The sequence below is a fragment of the Leptidea sinapis genome, chromosome 43, assembly GCF_905404315.1.
Source record: "Leptidea sinapis chromosome 43, ilLepSina1.1, whole genome shotgun sequence".
Classification (NCBI taxonomy): domain Eukaryota; kingdom Metazoa; phylum Arthropoda; class Insecta; order Lepidoptera; family Pieridae; genus Leptidea; species Leptidea sinapis.
Window position 1 is genome coordinate 5,899,974 of NC_066307.1, and position 23,451 is coordinate 5,923,424.

Genomic DNA, 23,451 nt, shown 5'->3' on the forward strand with positions numbered 1-23,451 from the left:
GTGTCTTTGCATAAAATTTTATATTTGGTCCCGGGTTCGAATACCGGTAGGTGCAAGCATTTATATGATGAATATAGATGTTTGTTTCCGAGTCATGGATGTTTAAATGTATTTATGTATGTTTATATGAATATATGTATGTTTAAGTAAGTATTAAATATATCATTGTCTTGTAACCTATATATGCTTAACTTGGGGCAAGATAATTTGTGTAAAAAATGTGTGTCAATATTATTTTAAGTTCTGTGTTGAAACGTGATTCAGTGTGGACAAGCAGTTCCATTCAAGCAGCTTTATCCAGGTAGATTTTGACGTTTTGTTAAATTACGAAACATATTTCGTGAACCGATTGGAGTTAAATAAGTTTAACGCTGTGGAGAAGATTCCCACTAAACTTCAGTTAAAACCGCATATAAATCATCTGAAACACACTTTCACATGAAACTGATTTTTAGATTGCACAAACAAATAGGCAAGTGTTAAGTAAGTGCTTGTATGAATATTTTTTCAAATAAATATTTTATTTACAGGCATACTTAGACGCGTACGAAGTCCCTTATTTTTAATAAAAAAAAAGACGCGTGGTACTCGGGGACTGCCGCGGTAAATCTATTGTTTAGCATTTTTTATTAACTTATGCAATTATAATTATTTATTTATTTTATTTATGCATTATTTTTTTTTGATAAAATTAATTAAAAAAAAAGCAAACGGGAAGTGAGTAAAATTTTACTTGCAAGATTTGATTACAGACAGACAACGGGACAGGTGAAACTAAATAAAAATGCATGTCATAATAATAAAAATTAAAAAAACGTGATAAAAAAAAATTAAAGAAATTGAAACAAAACAAGACGTACCCCAGGCTCGAACCCGGGATCTTCCGCACAAAAAGCATACGTGTAACCGCTGTTAACGGCGAAATATTTATATAGATCTAGTAAGTAAGTGTTAGGTTATTTTCGTTACGGAATTTCTGGATTCGGTCTCCACGCTCAAGGCCCGCGATAGAAGCTATGCAATAGCTTAAAAAAAAAGTTATGATATTGTTACTTTTTCGACACACAAACTTAACGACAGTGTGTTATCTTTTTAAAGTGATTCGCTTCTATCTAAAAAAATTTTGTTTTCAAATTTTATTTGTGTATTAATCCTAGACGTGAGGGTTATCACTTTAAAACAACAATTTTTTTAAATTTGCAAGAGCGAAATCTCAAATCAATTTCCTAATATGCAAATATTAGGTTGTAAAGTAGATCCTGTAGAAGCCACAACCTGAGAGTTGAACAAAGCAAACAAGATTTTATCAACGATACGTCACTCGAACGGTTGGCTCAGTTGGAAGAGCACTTGCACGGAACGCAAGAGGTCACGAGGTTTCGAGTCCCGCATCGTTGATAAAATTTTGTTTTCAAAATTTATTTGTGTAATTAGTCCCAGAAGTTTTCACTTTAAAACATAACAAATTATTGTTTTCAAATAAATATTTTATTTACAGGCATATTTAGATGCGTACGAAGCTATGATATTATTGTTACTTTTTCTACATACCAAGTTATTGATAGTGTGTTCAAGATAAACTGATTTCAAAGGCAAATCAGCCGGAGGTCGTGGGTTCGAATCCCGCATCGTTCATAAAATTTTGTTTTTCAAATTTTATTTGTGTATTAATCCTAGAAGTGAGGGTTATCACTTTAAAAAAAACATATCATATTGTTTAAATTTATAGTTTGTTAGTACATGATGCGATTATGAATGATAAAAGTTATATTAAATTTATTATTAAAGTACATAAACTATGAAACCATTAAATTTGTTAAAAACATCACAGATTACAGTAGCTATCAACTAAGTACACATGCGCATTACGTGCTACCTTCATTCACAAAGGCAGTTGTACCAAAGCTATCTCCGCGCCGGTTGAGAGCTTTCGAACGGAACTTTCAGCGTACAGAAGCGAAATTGTAAACTTTGTTTTGAAAGCTTGTAATTTACTCGATAGAATATAAGTGTTTATTTTCGTTTTTAAATTTATATAAATATAAGTGTAAGTGTTCGTACCTTTAGATTAAGCTAGTGTATATGGTGTGAAAATAATTTTATTTGATTTCGTAATAATGACTTGAGGCTGTGTGTTTGGTGAATAAAAATTTGTTGTGTTGTTAAGAATTGTGAGTATATTTCATCTTTTCTTGAATTATTTTTTAATTTATTTACTTAATCAATTAACATTCGGTGATACGTCTTAACATTATAAAACAATTATAATTGCATTTATACATGTTAAGTCGCGTTTCTTTTATAAAAGTTTTCTATTAAAATTAAAATTAATTAGATTTTTACTAAATAACTTAGAAATCAAATTAAAAGTATGAGCAATATTTTTTAAATAAATTTTACTTTTAATATATTTTTACCTTAACTTGATGTTTAAAATATATCTTTTTCACATTGTCTTACTTTTATATTTTCTTTTATTGGGTACAAAAATAACAATAACAAATGCATTAAATTTCCTAATAACCATAAATAACACTACACTAACACTAACACTAAATATAGCCACTAAAAATATTGTTTTAATAAAAAAATCTGCCATTTGAGATGATAATGAAATAGCATTTATTTTATTTTATTTAAAAAGATATCAATTAAGTTTTCTTTAAAATTACTCAAATAAGTTATATATGTGAAAACATTGAATTTCTTTAATGCTCCTTTTCTAGATATATTTTCTCCAAACATACAGTAAATGAAATAAGTAAAGACGACTTAAAAGCGCTAAATGTAAAATCTTTAATTATTATGGAACACAATATTATCACAATATAATTTATTGATTTAGTTCAAAGTTATCTTCAAAATTTGCAAATAAATTTTTCGTTGTTCCATAACAATTTCTTATGCAAAATGCTTCTCGTGTCACAATGTTAGTTACCTTACTCCTCCGAAACGGCTTTACTGATTTTTACCAAATTTTATATGCATATTCAGTTTGAGAATCGGCTACTATCTATTTTAAATCCCCCTTAATGTTACCCCTTAAATTATTTTTTATTTTTTCGGGCGTAATTTTTTGTTTTATTTTTTTATGATACAACATTTAAAAATACATACAACCCTAAATTTTCAACCCTCTACGATCAACCACTATTTTTGTATCGCGATTTTTATATTATTCTGTTCGATCCACAATTCCGCTATAGGGTTGCAAGATGTCCATGGATCAATACTTACAATAATTGTAGTGCGATAAATTTGGTAGGTCTGAGAATCGGTTGCATCTACTTTTTACACCGTAAAATTTTTTTTATTACTTTATATGGCAATACAACGTTTGCTGGGTCAGCTAGTAATATATAAGATATAACATTGACATCTATAGCAACATAGCTTTATTGCGGACCATAACAAAATACTTTAATGTATAATACTATTACTAATTTTCATAATAGTAATAATTTATATTATAATTATTGACATGGAGTTAAAACTATCACTATGAGGATGTATAAAGAGAATTTTTAAGAAGACAGCATTTCCACCTTGTAAAAAAAGTTTTATTATAAATAGGTATCCTTCAATTCAATTCACCTTTATCGGTAATTCTATAATTACCATCACCTATGTGGCTGGTAATTCTTAATGGTGATACATACTTCAGATAATTAAAATAAAGAAAAGATCAATTATATAAAAACTTTAAAATATTTTTGAGTTACTAACGTAAGCTGTTCTTTAAGGCCTTTGGCCGGCAGTGGACATCTTGCTGTTGATATGATTTTAAAATCTTGATGAAAACAAATGACAGAATGCGGATAATATGGCTGGATTCACGAAATGAGCAAATGAATGTAGCTACTTATAACTAACAATTTTCTTTCATGATTTATTCTATAAGAATTATCGAAATACTTACTACGAAAAGAAAACCACCGCCTATCTCAAACAATTATCATATTCAGAAACCGAAAGTCTACTGTAACCTACTCACTAAGTATTAAACGCACAAACACACACACACACACACACACACACCGAAGATACAGTTTTAACTAGTTTCGGGGTCAGAGGTCCACCCATTTTAAAATCACTGCAAAACCGGTTTCCAATGTTATTATTATTACAATTAACGATAAAAAAGATGTTAATAATTAGTATTATACAATAAATATTGTACATTCAGTAAATTAAGTTACGTAAGAAAAAGATGAATTAAAGTATTATTATTATTACTTTATAGCCTTTTATTTGCCACAATAATATGCGTTCAGTGTAGACTTTATTGAATGAGAGATATAGAGGCGAAATAAATTTGTATCAGTGAGTAATATAACATATTTCTACCAAATAAAATATACAAAATTTCGAAGAAAACCTACTGATTAATAAAGGATTACAAGTCATGATTTATTTTCCATAAAAGGCGTTAGCAGTCATGATTTATTTTCCATAAATACGAGCCTCGCTCTCCCACATAAAATATTATCTCTTGCACGAGTAAAAAGGTAAGAACAGGCTAAGGACGAGAAATGCCGAAATTCCTTAGTGATGGCAATTTGATGCTTACTTACTCGTAAAAGTCGTATTTTCTTAGATAAATGACAATTTATAATGTTGCAACGTCGTTTTCGTAAATTGTTCACTTAGTAGTGCCATGTTTTTATCTTGATGCGTCACACTTAGTTCTCAAATATAATTTTATGAACGACACGAGACTCGAACTCACGACCTCTCGCGTTCCGTGCGAGTGCATTTTCAACTGAGATAACCGTTCGAGTGACGTATCGTGTATGCTTTGTTCAACTCTCAGGTTGTGGCTTCATCTACAGGATCAACCCCAGGTTTTTTTGTTTTTTGGGACTCAAACCCACGATCTCACGTTCCGTGCAAGTGCATTTCCAACTGAGCTAACCGTTCGAGTGACGTATCCTCATAAAATCTTGTATGCTTTGTTGAACTCTCAGATTGTGGCTTTATCTACCCGCATTGTTCATAAAATTTTATTTTCAAATTTTAGTTGAGCATTAATTCTAGAAGTGAGGGTAATCAATTTAAAAACATAACAAATGGTTTACATATAGTTCTTCTTATTTCTGTAATTTCTGTTATAATTTTCAATCGTTCTATTTTTATTTAGCATGAAGGCTGTTTTAATCTTTACCTTCTTGCTTTTTATACATAAAGGGGGCAAACGGTCGCCCATCTGGTAGAAGATAATAAAACCAGCTGCCAATGGATATGAGCTCCGCTGTATAGTTCAAGGGATGCATTGCAGGCCATGAAATAAGACAATACTGTAAATTCGAAGACTCTACGACCATATTATATTGATGTTATAGAGGTAATGGTCATATATACTCTGGGGATCATTAGATATGACCCGTTGACATATATAAATAATAGAAACGCCTAAGATGGATCTTGGGTACAGAAACCTGACAAAAGATTTTTTTTAGTACCCTTTATTTACTACAATCTGATTCCTTTGTGGGACATTCAGCAATATGTTGGTTGGTGCTATCGCTGACGCGCTCGGTATGTGACCTGTGTCACATCCTCAATGTTAAAACAGTAGCCGTGTTTACTGTGTATGAGGTGATCGTATTTAATATTGGGGTATTTTGAGTTTTAGCCGTCACGCTTTGTTGTGGTTTTCCATAAGTGCCGAGCCAGAGTGTTTGGGTGTATTTCGATGCGCTCTTTGTAAATTCTGGTATGGCGTACAATTTCCTCTTTAACGGTTAGCAGGCATAGGTCACGGTGTAATAATTTGTTGGGTACGAACCAGTTGGCATTGGTTATCATGCGGAGTACTTTATTTTGAAACCTTTGTATAATTTTAATATTAGAATGGGAAGCAGTACCCCACAGTTGGATTCCGTACGTCCAGACGGGCTTCAGTATTGCCTTGTGTATGAGTATTTTGTTTTGCAGAGACAATTGAGACTTTCGTCCAAAGAGCCAGTAAAGTTTTCGCGTTTGGATACCAAGTTGCTTTCGCTTAGTGAAAATATGTTTTTGCCAGGTAAGTCTTTTATCTAAGTGCAATCCAAGGTATCTCACATGATCTGCCTGTGGGACTACAATGTTGTTAACTATAACTGGAGGACAAGAGTCTCTTCTTAAAGTGAATGTTACGTTAACAGATTTTGTTTCATTTGCTTTTATCCGCCACTTTTTGAGCCATAGGGATATGTCATTTAACCCTTGTTCAAGTATTTGTGAGGCTATTTTTGGGTCGCTATGTGTAGCTAGTATAGCGGTATCGTCAGCAAGGGTTCCCGTTATTAGGATTCAGATGTCGGCAGGTCCGCAGTGAAGAGTAAGTAGAGTATGGGACCCAGAACGCTGCCCTGTGGAACTCCTGCTTTTATAGGGCAGAGATTAGACAGTGCTTCCCCTTGTTGTACTATGAAATGACGCTGCTGGAGAAATTACTTTAATATTCCGTAAAGGTAATCTGGTAGCGCATTTTTCAATTTAAATAACAATCCTTCATGCCACACTCGGTCAAACGCTTGAGATATGTCCAGGATAGCACTGGTGCAGTAAAATTTACCTTCCAGTGCTTCCATGATATGTTTTGTTAGTCTGTGCACTTGGTCGATAGTGGCATGCTTGCTGCGAAATCCAAACTGGTGATCAGGAATTAACTTCTTCTCTTTGAGTATAGGCAAGATTCGTTGTAGCAGTAGAGATTCGTATATATTAGATGGAATAGGTAACAGACTGATTGGTCTATACGATTTCGTTTCTTCAGGTTGTTTCTCTGGCTTCAACAGCATTACAATTTGTGCGACCTTCCACTCCAGAGGAATGAACTGCAGTTTGATCATCGCATTAAAGAGTGCCGTAAGGAAAGTTATGCCAGATTTAGGTAGTTCGTGTAATATACGGCTTGTAATAAGGTCGTATCCTGGAGCCTTTTTTGGGTCCGAATTTTTTTCTAATTTGGGCAACTTCTGTTTTTGTAAATTTAAGAGGCGTCTCCTGCGTATCTTTTGGACTGTAAACCTGTAACCACTTATGGTTAGTAATTTCTACTGCATCTTCTGGTGAGCCGTCGTATGGATGAGGAGTAAAGACGTTTAAGAGATGCTCTGAGAAGATTCTGGCTTTCTCTTGGTCTTTCCGTGCCTAGGTACTATCAGATTTTCATATAGGAGGAGAGACGTTGACGGGCCGTTTTAGTCTTCTTGTGGCTTTCCATAAAGAATAATCTGAGGAAGCAGTAGCATCCAGGCTGGTGAGATAATTATGAAATCCGTCATTACGATCTTTCTCTAGAGTGCGCTTTAGCTGTCTGTTGGCGTGGTTAAGTTGTTTTTTCGCAACAGGGTCTCTGGTTGTTTGCCAGCGTTTCCGTATTCTCCTCTTATTGATTATTAAATCAAATATGTGTTTCGCTACGTGGGTATCGCGGTTTCTAGATGATAGTGGTGGGGTCGACGACCAAGCTGCATCTTGCACACTCTTGTTGAAATATAGTACCGCTTCTGTTATTTCGTCTTTTGATTTGAGACGAACTGATTCTTGGAATGCTTTTTCTGTTAGCTCACGAAATAGGGACCAGTTAGTTCTTTTGTTATGCAGAACGCAATTTCTGATGCATTCTTGGGGGGTAGTTTTTTTGTTATTTAATTAACAGAAGAATTAAATAACAAAAAAACAATTGCCTTCAAAAAAAGCTATTCCAAAACAATAGATATAATATAAACTAAAATGTAAAAAAATAATTGCGTATTCTTATACAATCTAATTAATCTTATTCCAGTTACAATTATTGCTATTTTTGGGGTCGGTGTCCTTACACCGCGGCCCCACTCCTCACAATGAATGACGCTGGTGGCTTGGGCACGGGGAAGGGCGCTGGCTCCTTCTCATGTCCAAGTTACGTCATTAGTTGCTGGGGCTGCTGCTTCGACTGCCGAAGACGGCAAGCGTCGCAAATATGTTGGTCTTAGTGAGTCATACATCTTTGTGCCGTTTGGTGTCGAGACACTTGGCCCGTGGGGCCCAGAGGTGCGGAGAATGTTCAAAATACTATCTTCGCGCTACAATAAGGCTACTGGAAACCCAAGCGCTGGCAGCTATTTCGGTCAAATTCAGCCTTGCTATCCAACGCGGTAATGCTGCCCGTATTCTTGGTACGCTTCCACGTAATGATAGTTTTAATTTTATATAGTCATAGTATAGTTACAAACCTGCCTTGGCTGAAACGGATTCGAAGACCCTACGACCATATTATATTGATGTTAAAGCGATAATGGTTATACATACTCTGAGGCTCATTAGATAAAGCCCGTTGATAAGCATAATATTAGAATTCCAGTTTGGGTACAGAACCTTAAAAAGACAGCATTAAAAACATTTGTATGGTAAAGGTTACTATAACATAAATGACATTCTTAATGATACGATATTACATTGTGACCATATTTTATGAATAAAAGAAACCCGCTGAGTTTATTGCGCCCGTTCTTCTCAGGTCTGAGACATACTTTTTCGAATGGGTGTTAGATTTGACTTTCGATAAGTGATATATTTTATTATTTATTTATTTATTTATTTTATGAATATAAGGGACGAGACGAGCAGGACGTTCAGCTGATGGTAATTGATACGCCCTACCCATTACAATGCAGTGCCGCTCAGGATTCTTGAAAAACCCAAAACATCTGAGCGGCACTACAATTGCGCTCGTCACCTTGAGACATAAGATGTTAAGTCTCGTTTGCCCAGTTATTATATATATGATAGCTGACCCGGCAAACGTTGTTTTGCCATATAAAGTATAATTCACGCGATAGTTTTATAAGTAATAAAATATTGCCTATATTATAGCCTGTACATCATTTTGTTCTATTGTCAATAGTTTTTGCAGCGCACGCAAAAATAGGTTTTCGATTTTACACCTTGTGTTACAAAATAGCAATTTTATTACGGATCCCTAATTTTGAAAAAAAAAACATAGCCTATAGCCTTCCTCGATAAATGGACTACCCAACACTGAAAGAATCATTCAAATCGGACCAGTAGTACCAGAGATTAGCGCGTTCAAACAAACAAACAAACACTGCTGCTTTATAATATTAGTATAGATATATCATATTTAAAAAAAAAATATTTTAATTTGCTGTAACACTTGGGTGTCTGTCAGTCCCTTTTTCAATGCGTGAAAGTAACAAGTCAAAATTATCATTAAATAGTACAGTTTCTATCAACCCAAATAATTGATCTGGCCATATAAGCCTCATACTTAAACTCTTCGAAGATAAATCAATAGTTATATGTAACTTCCAAATATTCTACAAAAAATAACATTATTTATTATTTGTTGATATAAAACACGCTTAAACTAACAATATACCGCCTACAATATCAAATTGACAGGAAAATTGTTTTCCCGTATCATATGTCATTGTATTATTTTTACTTTTTCAATAAGATGTTCAATTGAATCCTATGTTTTGGAACATGGCCTACTTTCAGAAGCATAACTATGATTCGGATATTAAATCTTTCACATATTTATTTTACGTGTGTGTGTATTCTTTTACGAGCTCGATCATTACAGTTTAGTTTTAAATTTATAATTCAATTTTAAAAATAGTCTTGTGGCAAAGAGTTTTATTCATATAATCGGATATATTTTCATTAAAAAAAAAACGGAATAATGACGTACGTCTTAGCGTTGATTTGTCAAAATTCCTTTGAATAGTTATATTTATTTACCAGGTGTAATTTAATTATTTTCACAAAAACGCTCAATTTTCTATAAATATGAAAATAAGGGACGAGACGAGCAGGACGTTCAGCTGATGATAATTGATACGCCCTACCCATTACAATGCAGTGCCGCTCAGGATTCTTGAAAAACCCAAAAATTCTGAGCAACATCACAATTGCGCTCGTCACCATGAGACATAAGATGTTACGTCTCATTTGCCCATTAATTTCACTAGCTACGGCGCCCTTCAGACCGAAACAAAATAATGCTTATACATTACTGCTTCACAGCTAAAATGCGTGCCGTTGTCCTCCTCCTCGCGTCGTTTTCCTCATTACTGAGGGTCGTGACTCCCCTGCTGTTTCAGTTTCTCCCGTACGATTCCCCTCCATCTGCTGCGATTCTTAGCCTTATGAAGGGCATCATGGAAGTGCCGTTGTGGTACCCATAATCTAGCCGGCATCCTGTGCAAAGGAGCCTCCCATTGGTTTTGACCGTACTAAAGACAGATAGGGCTACCTACTTGTTTAAATCCAGCAATATTTATCATGCCAACACCTGTTGAAAATGATTAAGAAAATCTGAATAGGCAGTGAATATCGTGGGCGAACGTATTGATTATGGGGTAAGATTGTGTTCATTAGTTTGGAAATAACACTAAAGATTTAAATACGAGTACATCACAAATGTGTCGTGTCATTTTGTATAACACTTTATTTGTTATAATATAACTATTATAATTATAATTACATAATATTATAATCTATCTATCTATATATATAAAAGAGAATGTATGTTTGTATGTTCCCTAATAACTCCTAAACTATTCGACCGATCTCAATGAAATCTTTTGTAATAGATTCGTTGAAGCTCAAGGAAGGTTTACATATGTAGTTTGTCGTGTCACCCACGCACTCATCCACGCATTTACCATATCTCTCGAACCGTTTATTGACAGAACAATGTCTGTCGGGTCAGCTAGTTATTATATAAACTAGCTAACCCGACAGACGCTGTTCTGTCAATAGAAAAAAAATGACATTATTCGGGATAATGTAACCTAAAGCCACCGGAAATCAAAGTTGAGTTAAAAACGAAACAAAAACGTAAGATTTTGTGAATGATTTTATAATGTCACGTAGTAAGATGTTACAAGGATGTAGATATATCTATTTGTGTAAACAGCTTTTACATTACCGCATCATAATTGTTATCCTTAAGAAATAGACATATACCTTCGCGGAATTTTCTGTAGACCTATATAAGATACACAATTCCACCATACGATATTTTGTTATATCTCGAAGGGGTTAGAAAGCGTTTTGGTTGAAAGCTCCCACACGGCTTACTTTTTCCGACACCTCCAACAAATATCATTATGGTTTAAGACATTTATTGTTCCATAAAGGAATTTCCACTTAAATGGAACTTACAGGCTATTTTATAAAAAGTGGGTAACAAAATTGCATCTTAAAGCGTACAGAAAATTATAAAGTATTTAAAATAGGCTAATTAGTTAAGTATAGCTTATATTTCTATTTCTAATACAAATATTAAATAAAAATTATAATACAAATATTTTATAAAAATTATAATACTAGTGGGTAGTTTTAAAACACCATCGTATCAAAATCATACCGACCCGGGCCGGTCTCGTCAACAGTCGATGCGAGCCACGGTTGAGTCACAACTCACTACACAAGATTACATACATTAATCGATAACGAGTTACTAGATGTGACAACAGAAAATATTATTTCTATTCAATGGGTTGACAATTAATTTCAAGATATTTCTATTTATGTTTCAGTTTTATTGCTAAAATGGGCGTTTAGTAGTTTGTTAAAAATGTGCATACTGTTGCACTCTTTAATATTTTTAGAAAGCTTATTATACAGTTCAACACTTTCAAAAGTTATATTTTGTTTACCATAATTAGTTCTGGGTTGGCATAAGATTATATTATTGGCACTTCTTAATCGTTGTAATTGGGGATATTTATTTTTTATTGTTAAGGTTATGTTTGAATGTATTTCTTTTGATAATAATTTTCGGATTAAGATACAAGTGTAGTATTTGTAGTTATTAGTTATGTTCATTAATTTTGTTTCTATATATATTTTTTCTGATGATGTTAAGAAATCATAGTTAAATAATACTTTAGTCAATTTGTTTTGTGCCGTTTGTAGTACTTTAAGATTAGTATTAGCTGCTGATCCCCAGACTTGGATTAGGTAATCTAAGTGTGGCTTTATAAGGGAGTTATAGATTAAATAACGAACTTTATGGGGCAGGCAACGTACAATACTGCGAATGGCTCCAGTTAGAGATACTAATTTTGTTTTAATATTTTTAATATATGGTTTCCATGTAAGCCTATTATCTAAAGTTAAACCTAAATATTTTTCGGAATCTGACCTACTTATAGTAATATTATTTATTTTTAGCTGTTCAAAGTCATTATTTTTTTTATTTTTAGGTGCGAATATTACATAGTGGGTTTTGTTTATATTAAGGGTAAGCAAATTACATTGAAACCAGATATTAAGTATGTTAAGATCATTTTGGGCGTCTCGAATTATATCTTCAATTTTATTTCCATAATAAAACAAGGTGGTATCATCGGCATGTCATATATATCATTAATGTATACATACATGTATACAAAACCTTAAGAAATTATATACAAAAACCTTCCTATAGAACCACGCTATCTACTGGTGAAAACAGCATAAAAATCAGTGCAGGGTTTTTGAGGTTATATTCACTTCACTTTATCGTCTGCATCTGTGACATATTGTAGTAATAGGTATAATTATAAATCATAAGTTTCTGTGCTCATTTGCCGTTCCAAGATCCAATTCATAAATTTATACATTACTAGCTGACTATTTTTATTCAAAATAGGATTCAAAATCACTTATTCAACGTCAAAAACTACCACCCATTCAAAATAGACCTGAGAAGAATGGGCGCAAGAAGCTAAGCGGGCTTTTTTTTATAAAAATATGGATTTCAACGTAATATAGTACAATAAACAATAATAAGTATAGGGCCTGAGGGTGTTCGCTTCATTGCCAGTCTGTGGTATGGTTAAGAAAATCATTTATGCTATAATAACCTTTCCCACACAAACGTTTTTTAACAATTCTTTTAAATTTGGCAACACATTTGTTTTGTACATTTTCTAGGATCATATTGTAGAAGCATATACATCGCCGATTAAAAGACTTACTAACTCGACTTAACCGAGTAGTAGTCATAACAAGTTTATGTTTGTTCCTCGTGTTATCATTATGATTGTCACAGTTTCTAGCAAATTCCTCAATGCGATTATGATTTCTCAATGTGCTTCCCCAGTGAGCTAATATAGATACAGCAAGGTAGAAAAGGAGAGGGAATCTATTGTTACTGTAACTGATTTGATTGAAAAAACGTAAACAGTCAGCCACGGTATTTCCTCCTAAGTATTTAAAATACTAAATTACAAACTAATGCACACATTAACAAAACAAAATTTGTCACAAATTATCGGGCTGTCAGATCATCTATATGCTAGTATAATTTAAGTCTTATTTTATGACTGTAAGGGACGAGGCGAGCGATGCCCTGTACTTTCCCCGGGGCGTAAAAAGAATAGGGGAGTCCCAGGCCCATGGGTGTCGTAGAAGTGGGAGAGTCACGCTGCCGTCTTATTACGACAGCACAATCGGGCCAGACTCGTCCGGGTTAAAGACCACACTCGCACAGAATAACGCCGTGAAGTAGCGGCCTAGTGCCGCTATGTTTCGCATAGGTTAGTGTCGAGGACCGGAGGCCATCCCTTACCCCCACCCCCTCCCCCCAACAAAATATGAGAGCGGTCCATAAAGAGATATTACCCCAGGAGGGTACCGATTCTACCAGAGCCGGAGAATCCCTCCCCGAGCACTCTCGCTCGGGCTGCCCTTCCTATTCTGGGGTGGGCACAGAACCGCGCATGACCGAGGACAAACGAGGCAGAAACACCACGGCACCCCGCTCCACGCTCAACGTGGACTTTTGCAATATCAGGGGAATTCACTCCAATTTAAACGCCGTCCACCACTACCTTGAGACGGCGCAGCCGGCCTTGTGTTTCCTTACGGAGACGCAGATATCTCAACCTAGCGATACGTCATATTTAACGTACCCCGGGTACAAAATTGAGCACAATTTTTTGCCTCATGCCGGGGTATGTGTGTACGTTAGGGAGGATATCTGCTGTCGCCGTCTCGGCAATTTTGAGGGTAGCGACCTGTCTACACTCTGGCTCCGCGTAGATTTAGAAGACCGCGCCCGTATCTATGCGTGTGTCTACAGGTCCCATAGTGGTAACGCAGAAACGGATCACCTCATGGGCTGCGTTCAAGCGGCAATTGACGACGTGCTTGCACAGATCCGCTGAAATCGTAGTCTTGGGTGATTTCAACGGGCACAATGCCGAATGGCTTGGATCACGTACCACAGACTACGCAGGGCGATCTGTGCATAATTTGGCATTGGCGTATGGTCTGTCCCAATTGGTTGAGTCGCCAACGCGGCTCCCGGATGTGGATAGCCACATGCCGTCCTTATTAGATCTTCTGCTGACTACACATCCCGATGGTTACCAGGTCTTTGTCGACGCCCCTCTCGGAACGTCCGACCATTGCCTGGTCAGGAGTGTAGTGCCTATCCGACGCCAACGTCGCAGACCACCAGCGACCCGCCGCGTTTGGCACTACAAGTCAGCAGATTGGGATAGGATGCGTTTCTTTTTTGCATCCTTCCCTTGGGGCAAGGTTTGTTTCCCTTCGGATGATCCTAGTGCCTCCGCCGTTGCAGTAGCCGATGTGATGGTGCAGGGCATGGATATTTTTATACCAAGCTCTGTAGTACCGATTGGTGGCAGATCACAGCCCTGGTTCGATGCGTCAGTTAAAGTAGCATCTGACTGCAAAAAACAGGCGTATCGAACTTGGGTTGCGGCGCTGGGCACAAAGGATCCAAACTGCAAAGTTCTTAAGAGGAAATATAACCGTGCCTCCAGATTTTTTAAGCGGCAAATCACCCGTGCGAAGTCTAACCACGTCGTCAAAATCGGCGAGCAGCTTTCCAGTTACCCGACTGGAACACGCAAGTTCTGGTCGTTGTCGAAAGCTGCTCTTGGTAACTTCAACCAGCCGTCCATGCCGCCGTTGCACATGAGGAATGACACCCTGGCCCATACGGCAAAAGAGAAAGCCGAGCTCCTGTGCGCTCTTTTCGCCTCCAACTCGATACTTGACGACAACGGAAAAACACCGCCGACCATCCCGCGGTGTCAGAGCTCTATGCCTGAAGTACAGTTCAGACAGAAAACTGTTAGGCGAGCTCTGTTTTCGTTGGATGTCAGGAAGTCGAGCGGGCCGGATGGCATTTCTCCAATCGTGCTTAGAACGTGTGCCCCTGAGTTGACGCCGGTGCAAACGCGTTTATTCTGGCACTCTTTCCAAAGGCGTAGTCCCTGACTCATGGAAGTCAGCCCTTGTCCATCCGAACCAAAAAAAAGGAGACAGTTCGGATCCGGCGAACTACAGGCCTATTGCTATCACCTCCCTGCTCTCTAAAATCATGGAGAGCATAATTAGCCGCCAGGTTTTAGTATACCTAGAGGGTCACCAGTTGATCAACGACCGACAGTACGGCTTTCGCCATGGACGGTCGGCAGGTGATCTTCTGGTATACCTAACACATAGATGGGCGTCGGCTATTGAAAGCAAGGGGGAAGGCCTGGCAGTTAGCCTGGATATAGCGAAGGCCTTTGATCGTGTATGGCACAAGGCGCTCCTCTCAAAACTTCCGTCATTTGGGCTTCCCGAGAGCTTGTGCAAGTGGACCTCCAGCTTCCTCACTGGGCGTAGCATACAGGTCGTTGTCGACGGATATTGCTCGAACCCGAAGCCCGTGAATGCCGGAATGCCCCAAGGCTGTGTGCTATCTCCTACGCTGTTTCTTCTGCATATCAATGATATGTTGGACACCTCCAACATACATTGCTATGCGGACGACAGCACTGGTGATGCCTTATACACGGGCCATGCAGGTCTCTCTCGGGAAATCGTCGACCAGTGCCGGGAGAAACTTGTGTCTTCTATCAAGTCCTCTCTCGAGAAGGTCACGGAATGGGGTAAATTGAACCTTGTCCAATTTAACCCCCAGAAGACTCAAGTTTGCACGTTTACCACTAAAAAAACCCCATTTGTCGTATCACCGCTCTTCGAGAACACTTCTCTTAAAGCCGCGCCTAGTATCGGAATACTGGGTCTCGAAATCTCGAGCGATTGCCAATCCCGTGGCCATCTGGAGGGCAAAGCCAAATTGGCTTCGAAGAAGCTGGGCGTCATCAATAGAGCACGGCAATACTTTAAGCCCGCCCACATTCTAGCGCTCTACAAAGCGCAGGTCCAGCCACACATGGAGTATTGCCGTCATCTCTGGTCTGGCGCACCCCAGTATCTGCTCAATCCATTAGACCGCGTGCAACGTAGGGCAGCTCGAATTGTCGGGGACTCAGTGCTCTGTGAACGGCTGGATCTCTTGGCGTTGCGTAGAGACGTCGCATCATTGTGTGTCTTCTACCGCATTTATCACGGGGAGTGTTCCGAAGAGCTGTTTAACCTGATTCCTGCCGCCGAATTCCACCTTCGCACGACACGCCACAAGTTAGGATTTCATCCCCACCATCTGGATGTGTGGCGGTCTCTGGTGTTGCAAGAGAATGTGGGCGGCGGTGATCACTTAACACCAGGTGACCCGTACGCTCGTTTGTCCTCCTATTCCATAAAAAAAAGAGCAGGACGTTCAGCTGATGTTTATTGATACGCCCTGCCCATTACAATGCAGTGCCGCATAGGATTATTGAGAAACCAAAAAATTCTGATAGCACTACAATTGCGCTCGTCACTTTGGGACATAAGATGTTTAAGTCTCATTTGCCCAGTAATTGCACTAGCTACGACGCCCTTCAGACCGAAACACAATAATGCTAACACATTACTGCTTCACAGCAGAATTACTCGCCGTTGTGGTACGCATAATCTAGCCGGCATCTTGTGCAAAGGAGCCTACCATTGGTTTAATTTTAATTAATTTTATAATGCCTACTACTCGGCTAAGTCGAGTTAGTAAGTTTTTTTTGTGGGTCGATGTATATGCTTTTAGAAAAAGATCCCAGAAAATGTTCAAAACAAAAGTATTACGTTATTCAAAAAATTGTTAAAAAACGTTTGTGTGGTAAAGGCTACTATAACATAAATGACCATCTTAATGATACCACAGATTGGTAATAGAGTGATCGCCCTCAGGCTATTAAATAATAAGTTTAACTGTACAATTATATTACTTTGTAAACATATTTATTCGATGAAAAAAAAGCCCGCTGAGAGTGCTGCGCCCGTTCTTCTCAGGTCTGAGGCATTCATTTTGGAATGACTGGTAGTTTTTGACTTTAAATAAGTGATGTCACATCCTATTTTGAATAAAAATATTTTAATTTGAATTAATTTGAATTTGGGGTCTATGGGTTTGACCGTACTAAAGACAGATAGGGCTACCTACACGTTTATATCCGGCAATATTTATCATGCCATTTTTGTTAACCTTTAATCTAGTACTATTATTTTATCGAAGGTGAAACCATTAAAGATGCAAGCACGTGTGTGAATTCTTAAGCAAGTTGTCAGTGAAGCGTAAATAAATCATTTCAACACCTGTTGAAAATGATTAAGAAAATCTGAATAGGCAGTGAATATCGTGGGCGAACGTATTGATTATGGGGGTGAAATTGTGTTCATTGGTGTGGAAATATGTAAATTATTCAGCTTATGACATTAAATTTGTTAACGTGACACATAGGTACTAAATGGATTATTAAATTACTTACGTCTTATAATATAATATCTTTAAATTTAAATTTTATAAATATGTATAAATGATATCATTGCGAAATCCGACATGTTTCAGTATAACAGTAGTGTGTTGGTATTTGGACAATTTTATAACATATTTTGCATGTCAATTGACTAAACATATTGGATTATCAATAATATTATGTTAACATCTTATGTACAATGTTTCTTGCAAATAAATTTCATTTAATTTCAATAACACCATAGATTTAAATACGAGTACATCATAAATGTGTCATGTCATTTTGTGTAACACTTTATTTGTTATAATATAACTATTAAAATTATAATTACATAATATTATAATTATTATATAAACTAGCTCACCCGACAGACGCTGTTCGGTCAATAGAAAAAAAAGAAATTATTCGAGAATAAAGTAACCTAAAGCCACCGGAAATGTCTAATCAAAGTTGTGTTAAAAACGAAACAAAAACATAGTATTACCTGCATGATTTTATAATGTCACTTGCGGCCGTTCTCAATATACTATCTACAGATAGAGATAAATTACTACCTTCTACTGTCTGTCCTACCTGTCAATAATCTGAAGCTTTCCCAATATACCCGATAAGTCATTCTTATCGCCATATATTGGGACGCGTGAATTGCAATTTCCATACAAACTTCTATCGCTGGTAAGCTATACGTCGTCCCATTGACAGACAGCGTGTACAGATAAGGTGAGGTACCGTCGATGAGTTTATTGGGACAGAAAAGTCAACGATAGTTACGATTTTTATCTCAAGTAAGAGATAGACTGAATATTGGGAACGGCCGTTTGTAAGAAGTTACAAGGATTAAGGTATAGGTATCTATTTGTGTAAACAGCTTTTACATTACCACATCATAATTGTAAATTTTCCAAAGTATTAAAATTTTGGTCGTATGTTATCCTTAAGAAATAAACATATGAAATCAACCAATCAATCCAACAAATATCATTAATGTATATATATGTACACAAAACCTTAAGAAATCATATACATAAACCTTCCTCTAGAACCATGCTATCTACTGTTGAAAACAGCATGAAAATCAGTGTAGTGGTTTTTGAGGTTATATTCACTTCACTATATCGTCTGCATCTGTGACATATTGTAATAATAGATATAACTAGCTGACCCAGCAAACGTTGTATTGCCGATATTAAAATCGCGATAAAAAAGTAACTGTTGATCGTAGATGGGTGAAAATTTGAAGTTGTATGTATTTTTTAATGCTGACTCATAATCAAACAAATTTAAAAAAACATGTCAAAAAAATTAAAAAAAAAATCGTGTTGACCACCCTTAACATTTAGGGGTATGAAAAATAGATGTTGGCCGATTCTCAGACCTACTCAATATGCTAACAAAATTTCATGAGAGTACGGGAACAAGCCGTTTCGGAGGAGTACGGGAACGAACATTGTGACACGAGAATTTTATATATAAGACGAGAATTTTATATATAAGATTATATATCATAAGATTCTGTGCTTAGTTGCCGTTCCAAGAACAACTTCACAAAATTATACTAGCTGACCTGACAGACGTTGTTCTGTACATAATAAATACTGTTTTTATGAAGTTGTCAATAATATTTCATAGCATCAAGAATAATTTCGTATAATATGCTACCTGTTTTTATCATGAAATTGTTTTACAGCAGAACTTTCAAGCAGTGCGTCAATAAATTCTCTCATAGAAAATATATAAATACAAAACAAACATTGGAAATAAAAATAATTAATTATGGGACCAAACTGCACTCCATGAACTAATCCCCATTAAAATCCGTAGATTAGTTTAGGATTTCACTGGGAACAAAGATCAGGACACTGGACTTATATATATTAATAATAATAATAATTCCTTTATTTCAGGCTACATGGCCCATTAAATAAATACCTTATAGTCTAACATACATATGATATATAACTTAGATCTACGTCACATTTTCGCGGCGATGTGAGGTGCGGGTTTGGTAGCTTCCGTCGGCGATGTCCGTGATACTTGCGCAACACGACCCCCTTCGGCCACAGCTGCACGTCCAGGAAGGTTGATATATGTTCTGTCGGGACGCGAACAACAAAAGAGTTGAAGTCTACTGCGTGACGAGTCACCAACTTTTCGACCCCCAACCGGAACCTTGTTTACTCCACCAAGTAGTGAACAATGTCAGAGGCCTTGGTGGTGTGGTGAAAGCGAGAGACGTAGATATACGTCGCTGGGATTACGGGACGCAGGAGCTGGTTCTGTCCTATCGGTGCTGTGCCACATTGGTTATGACTAGGAGGTCTCCTCTTCTTCCGCTCCACCTTAATGAAGCCATCCTTGTCGGTCAGACCCTTCGACACAGCTCTAAAAGCGGGTTCGTTGCGGGCGTGCCCGCTTCCACTTTCTGTCCTCAGCACTGTCCGCTTTCTGGGTTGCTGGCGGATGGCAGCAGCATAGTCACGATATTATATTAAGATATACAAAATACTCGATCTCTTTGTATATAAATGAAAAGTGCTATATGTATACCTATAAAATTTGAAAAGTTCTCTCGATTCCTCAATATATTCCACCATCAAGACTTTTTTTACGATGGCAGTATAGCTTTTTAATGAAAAAAAAGCCGCAATAGGTCGGCTTTAACAGCGAAAATGAGGAAAAACAATTACAAAAACATCAAATACAGTTGTAATAACTATGATATTATAATTCTTACCGAAACTTGGCTATGTACAGGCATTTATAATTCAGAAATATTTAATAATAATTATAATGTTTATAGGAGAGACAGAGATCAGTTTAATTCAATAAAAAAAGGAGGTGGGGGAGTAATAGTTGCCGTTTCCAATAAATTAAATTCTAAGCGAATGAAAAACTGGGAAAGTAGGTGTGAAGACTTGTGGGTTATATTAGAATTAAACAAAAGTGAAAAAATAGCTATTTGTGCTGCTTATATTCCTCCACCTGTAAGTAAAATAGTTCTAGACAATTTCCTAGATAATTATAATCATCTCTCCGAAATTAATACGGTTTGTTCTCTTATTGTAGGAGACTTTAATTTAAGCTGTGTAGATTGGGACTTGGCTGACTACGTTTCTACTCAATATCACACATCTGGTATATCTAAAACCTTAATAGACTTTTGTCATGTCAACAATTTTCACCAATATAATCGAATCAAAAATAGTCAAAATAAAATATTAGATCTTGTTTTGTTTAACAGTGAGACACCGAAGATTTCAGTGGATAGTGCAATTACAGTACTAAGCAAAATTGATCCACTTCATCCACCTCTGCTTATAAACGTTAGCTATACTAAACAAGTAGAAAAAAAGTTAGGCACGAATAAATCTATGGTTAAATACAATTATGCAAGAGCTAATTTCAAGGCAATCAACGAATACCTTAGTAATTTAAATTGGAACGGTAAGTTTTCAGCTTGTGACAGCACTGATGAGATGGTGGATGTCTTATATGACCACATCCTAACATCAATGGATCTTTACATACCTAAGATCACAATTCATAATAGTAAAAAATTTCCTCCGTGGTTCAACAAAACTTTAATCAAAAGAGTAAAAGAAAAAGAAATAGTAAGAAAAAGGTATAAAAAGTACAAAAATCCGATGGACGCGATAATATTATCAGTATTGGAGAAAAGATGTGAAAGACTATCAACACAATGCTATAACGCTTATATTGAATTTACTGAAGAAGCAATCGCTTCTAACTCAAAATTTTTTTGGACCTTCACAAAACGTAAAAAACAAAATGCTTCTAATTCATATCCTGCTGAAATGACAAAAGATAATACTTGTGTATTTGATGGTCAAGGTATTTGTAATCTATTTGCATCACACTTTTCATCCATATACGTGCAGCGGAATTACAATCCATATGAAAAAAATGAAATTCTAAATAACCTAAACAATATTAAATTCAATTGTCAGTGTCTATCGTCTATACAGTTTGATCGAGATGAGATAATTCAGAAACTTAAACATCTCGATCGTAATAAGGGTGCTGGACCTGATCAAATATCACCTGTGTACCTAATCAACTGTGCTGAGACACTTGCTCTACCACTACAAGTATTATTTAATAATTCATTAAAAACGGGAGTATTTCCTAAAAAGTGGAAAATTGCCAAGCTGGTACCAGTATACAAAAGTGGCGATAAAAAAAGTGTTACGAATTACAGACCAATTTCCATACTTTCTTTGCTTGGTAAGGTATTTGAGGCCTTAATTTATTTACGACTTTATGGCTACTTGAAAAATACGTTTAGTGTTTACCAGCATGGCTTTATAAATGGAAGGTCGACTTGCACAAACTTGGTAAATTTTTCAGAATTATTAATAGACGCGGTTGATAAGAGGAAAAGAGTAGATGTTATCTACACTGATCTAAGTAAAGCATTCGATCTAGTGCCAATTTCCATCTTACTCTTGAAGTTATCTGTATATGGCATTGCTGGATCAATTTTAAATTTGTTAAATTCATACCTTACTGACAGATGTTTTTACGTAGTGGCTAATGGATTTGAATCTGTAAAATACGAAATAACATCAGGAGTACCACAAGGGTCGCATTTAGGTCCTCTCCTATTTAACATATTTATCAACGACCTTCCCAACTGCTTTAAATACTGCACACCATTTATGTTTGCTGATGACCTAAAAATTCTTAGGATAATCAATGGTCCCGCTGACGTTAGCGCATTGCAGTCAGACCTAAATAGTTTATTTAGATGGTCCGAGCTTAACGGTATGATACTGAATAAAAATAAATGCTTTCATATAACGTTTACAAAATGCAAAAATAATATTACAACTAAATACTATTTAGATAATATTCCTCTCAGTACAGTAGATACTATTAAGGATTTGGGTGTTATATTTGATAGCAAACTTACGTTTATACCGCACATAGACTCTATTGTAAGCAGAGCCTCTAAAATGCTGGGATTTGTAATTCGCAATGGCAAAGTTTTTAGGAACTGGCGCACTAAGATGATCCTATATAAAAGTCTCGTTGTGAGTATTTTGGAATACGGTAGTACAGTCTGGAGACCACATTACGCTAGCCATTGTCTCAGAATCGAAAGAATTCAGAAGCGTTTTCTTTATCACTTGGCTTTCTCAATTGGGAAATCTAGATCACTCGCAACATACTCTGAAAGATTTACATATTTTAATATACTAACTCTGAAACAACGTAGGGACATATTGGATTTACTTTTCTTATACAAAAGTATTAACAATATTTATGACAACTCCTTTCTGGTGTCTATGTTTAATTTTAGAGTGCCTAGATGCCCACGTAAACCTGTGAACTTATTTGAAAAACCATCTCGCAGAACTATTTTGGGGATCAATTCACCTGTGTCGCGATTATGCAAAATTATAAACGATTATAAATGCTTGGACCCATTCAGTGATTCATTGCCAAGGTTTCGCAAAAATGTAAAAAAATGTATTGTAAATAAATAATTTATAAGTATTCTTGATTTGTTTAATACGTTTATCTTGACTTATTTAGTAGATTTTGTTAATTTCTTAATTTCATTACATTATAGAATGGTTGTTTTATAACTTATATTTATTTTATGTAACTATTTCACACAATATAATTTAGCATGCGGTATTCACCTTAAAAGGTAATGCATTTAGTAATAAGACCCTTGTAAATTAGCATAATAATAATAATTATAAATGTATTATTGTAATTACCACTGGTGAATCTAAATAAATAAATAAAAATAAAAAAAAATAAAAAAAATATTAAG

The 23,451-nt window shown here is 36.0% G+C and overlaps 1 protein-coding gene across 1 annotated transcript in view; it reads left to right on the plus strand.

Moving 5' to 3' along the window:
- The first annotated feature begins 2,010 nt into the window (after positions 1-2,010).
- Positions 2,011-23,451, plus strand: part of LOC126977018 (cholecystokinin receptor-like) — a 101,548-nt gene continuing 80,107 nt past the window's right edge. Inside the window, exon 1 of the mRNA XM_050825670.1 lies at positions 2,011-2,171. The gene's annotated coding sequence lies outside the window, so the exon portion shown is untranslated. The remainder of the gene's footprint in view (positions 2,172-23,451) is intronic.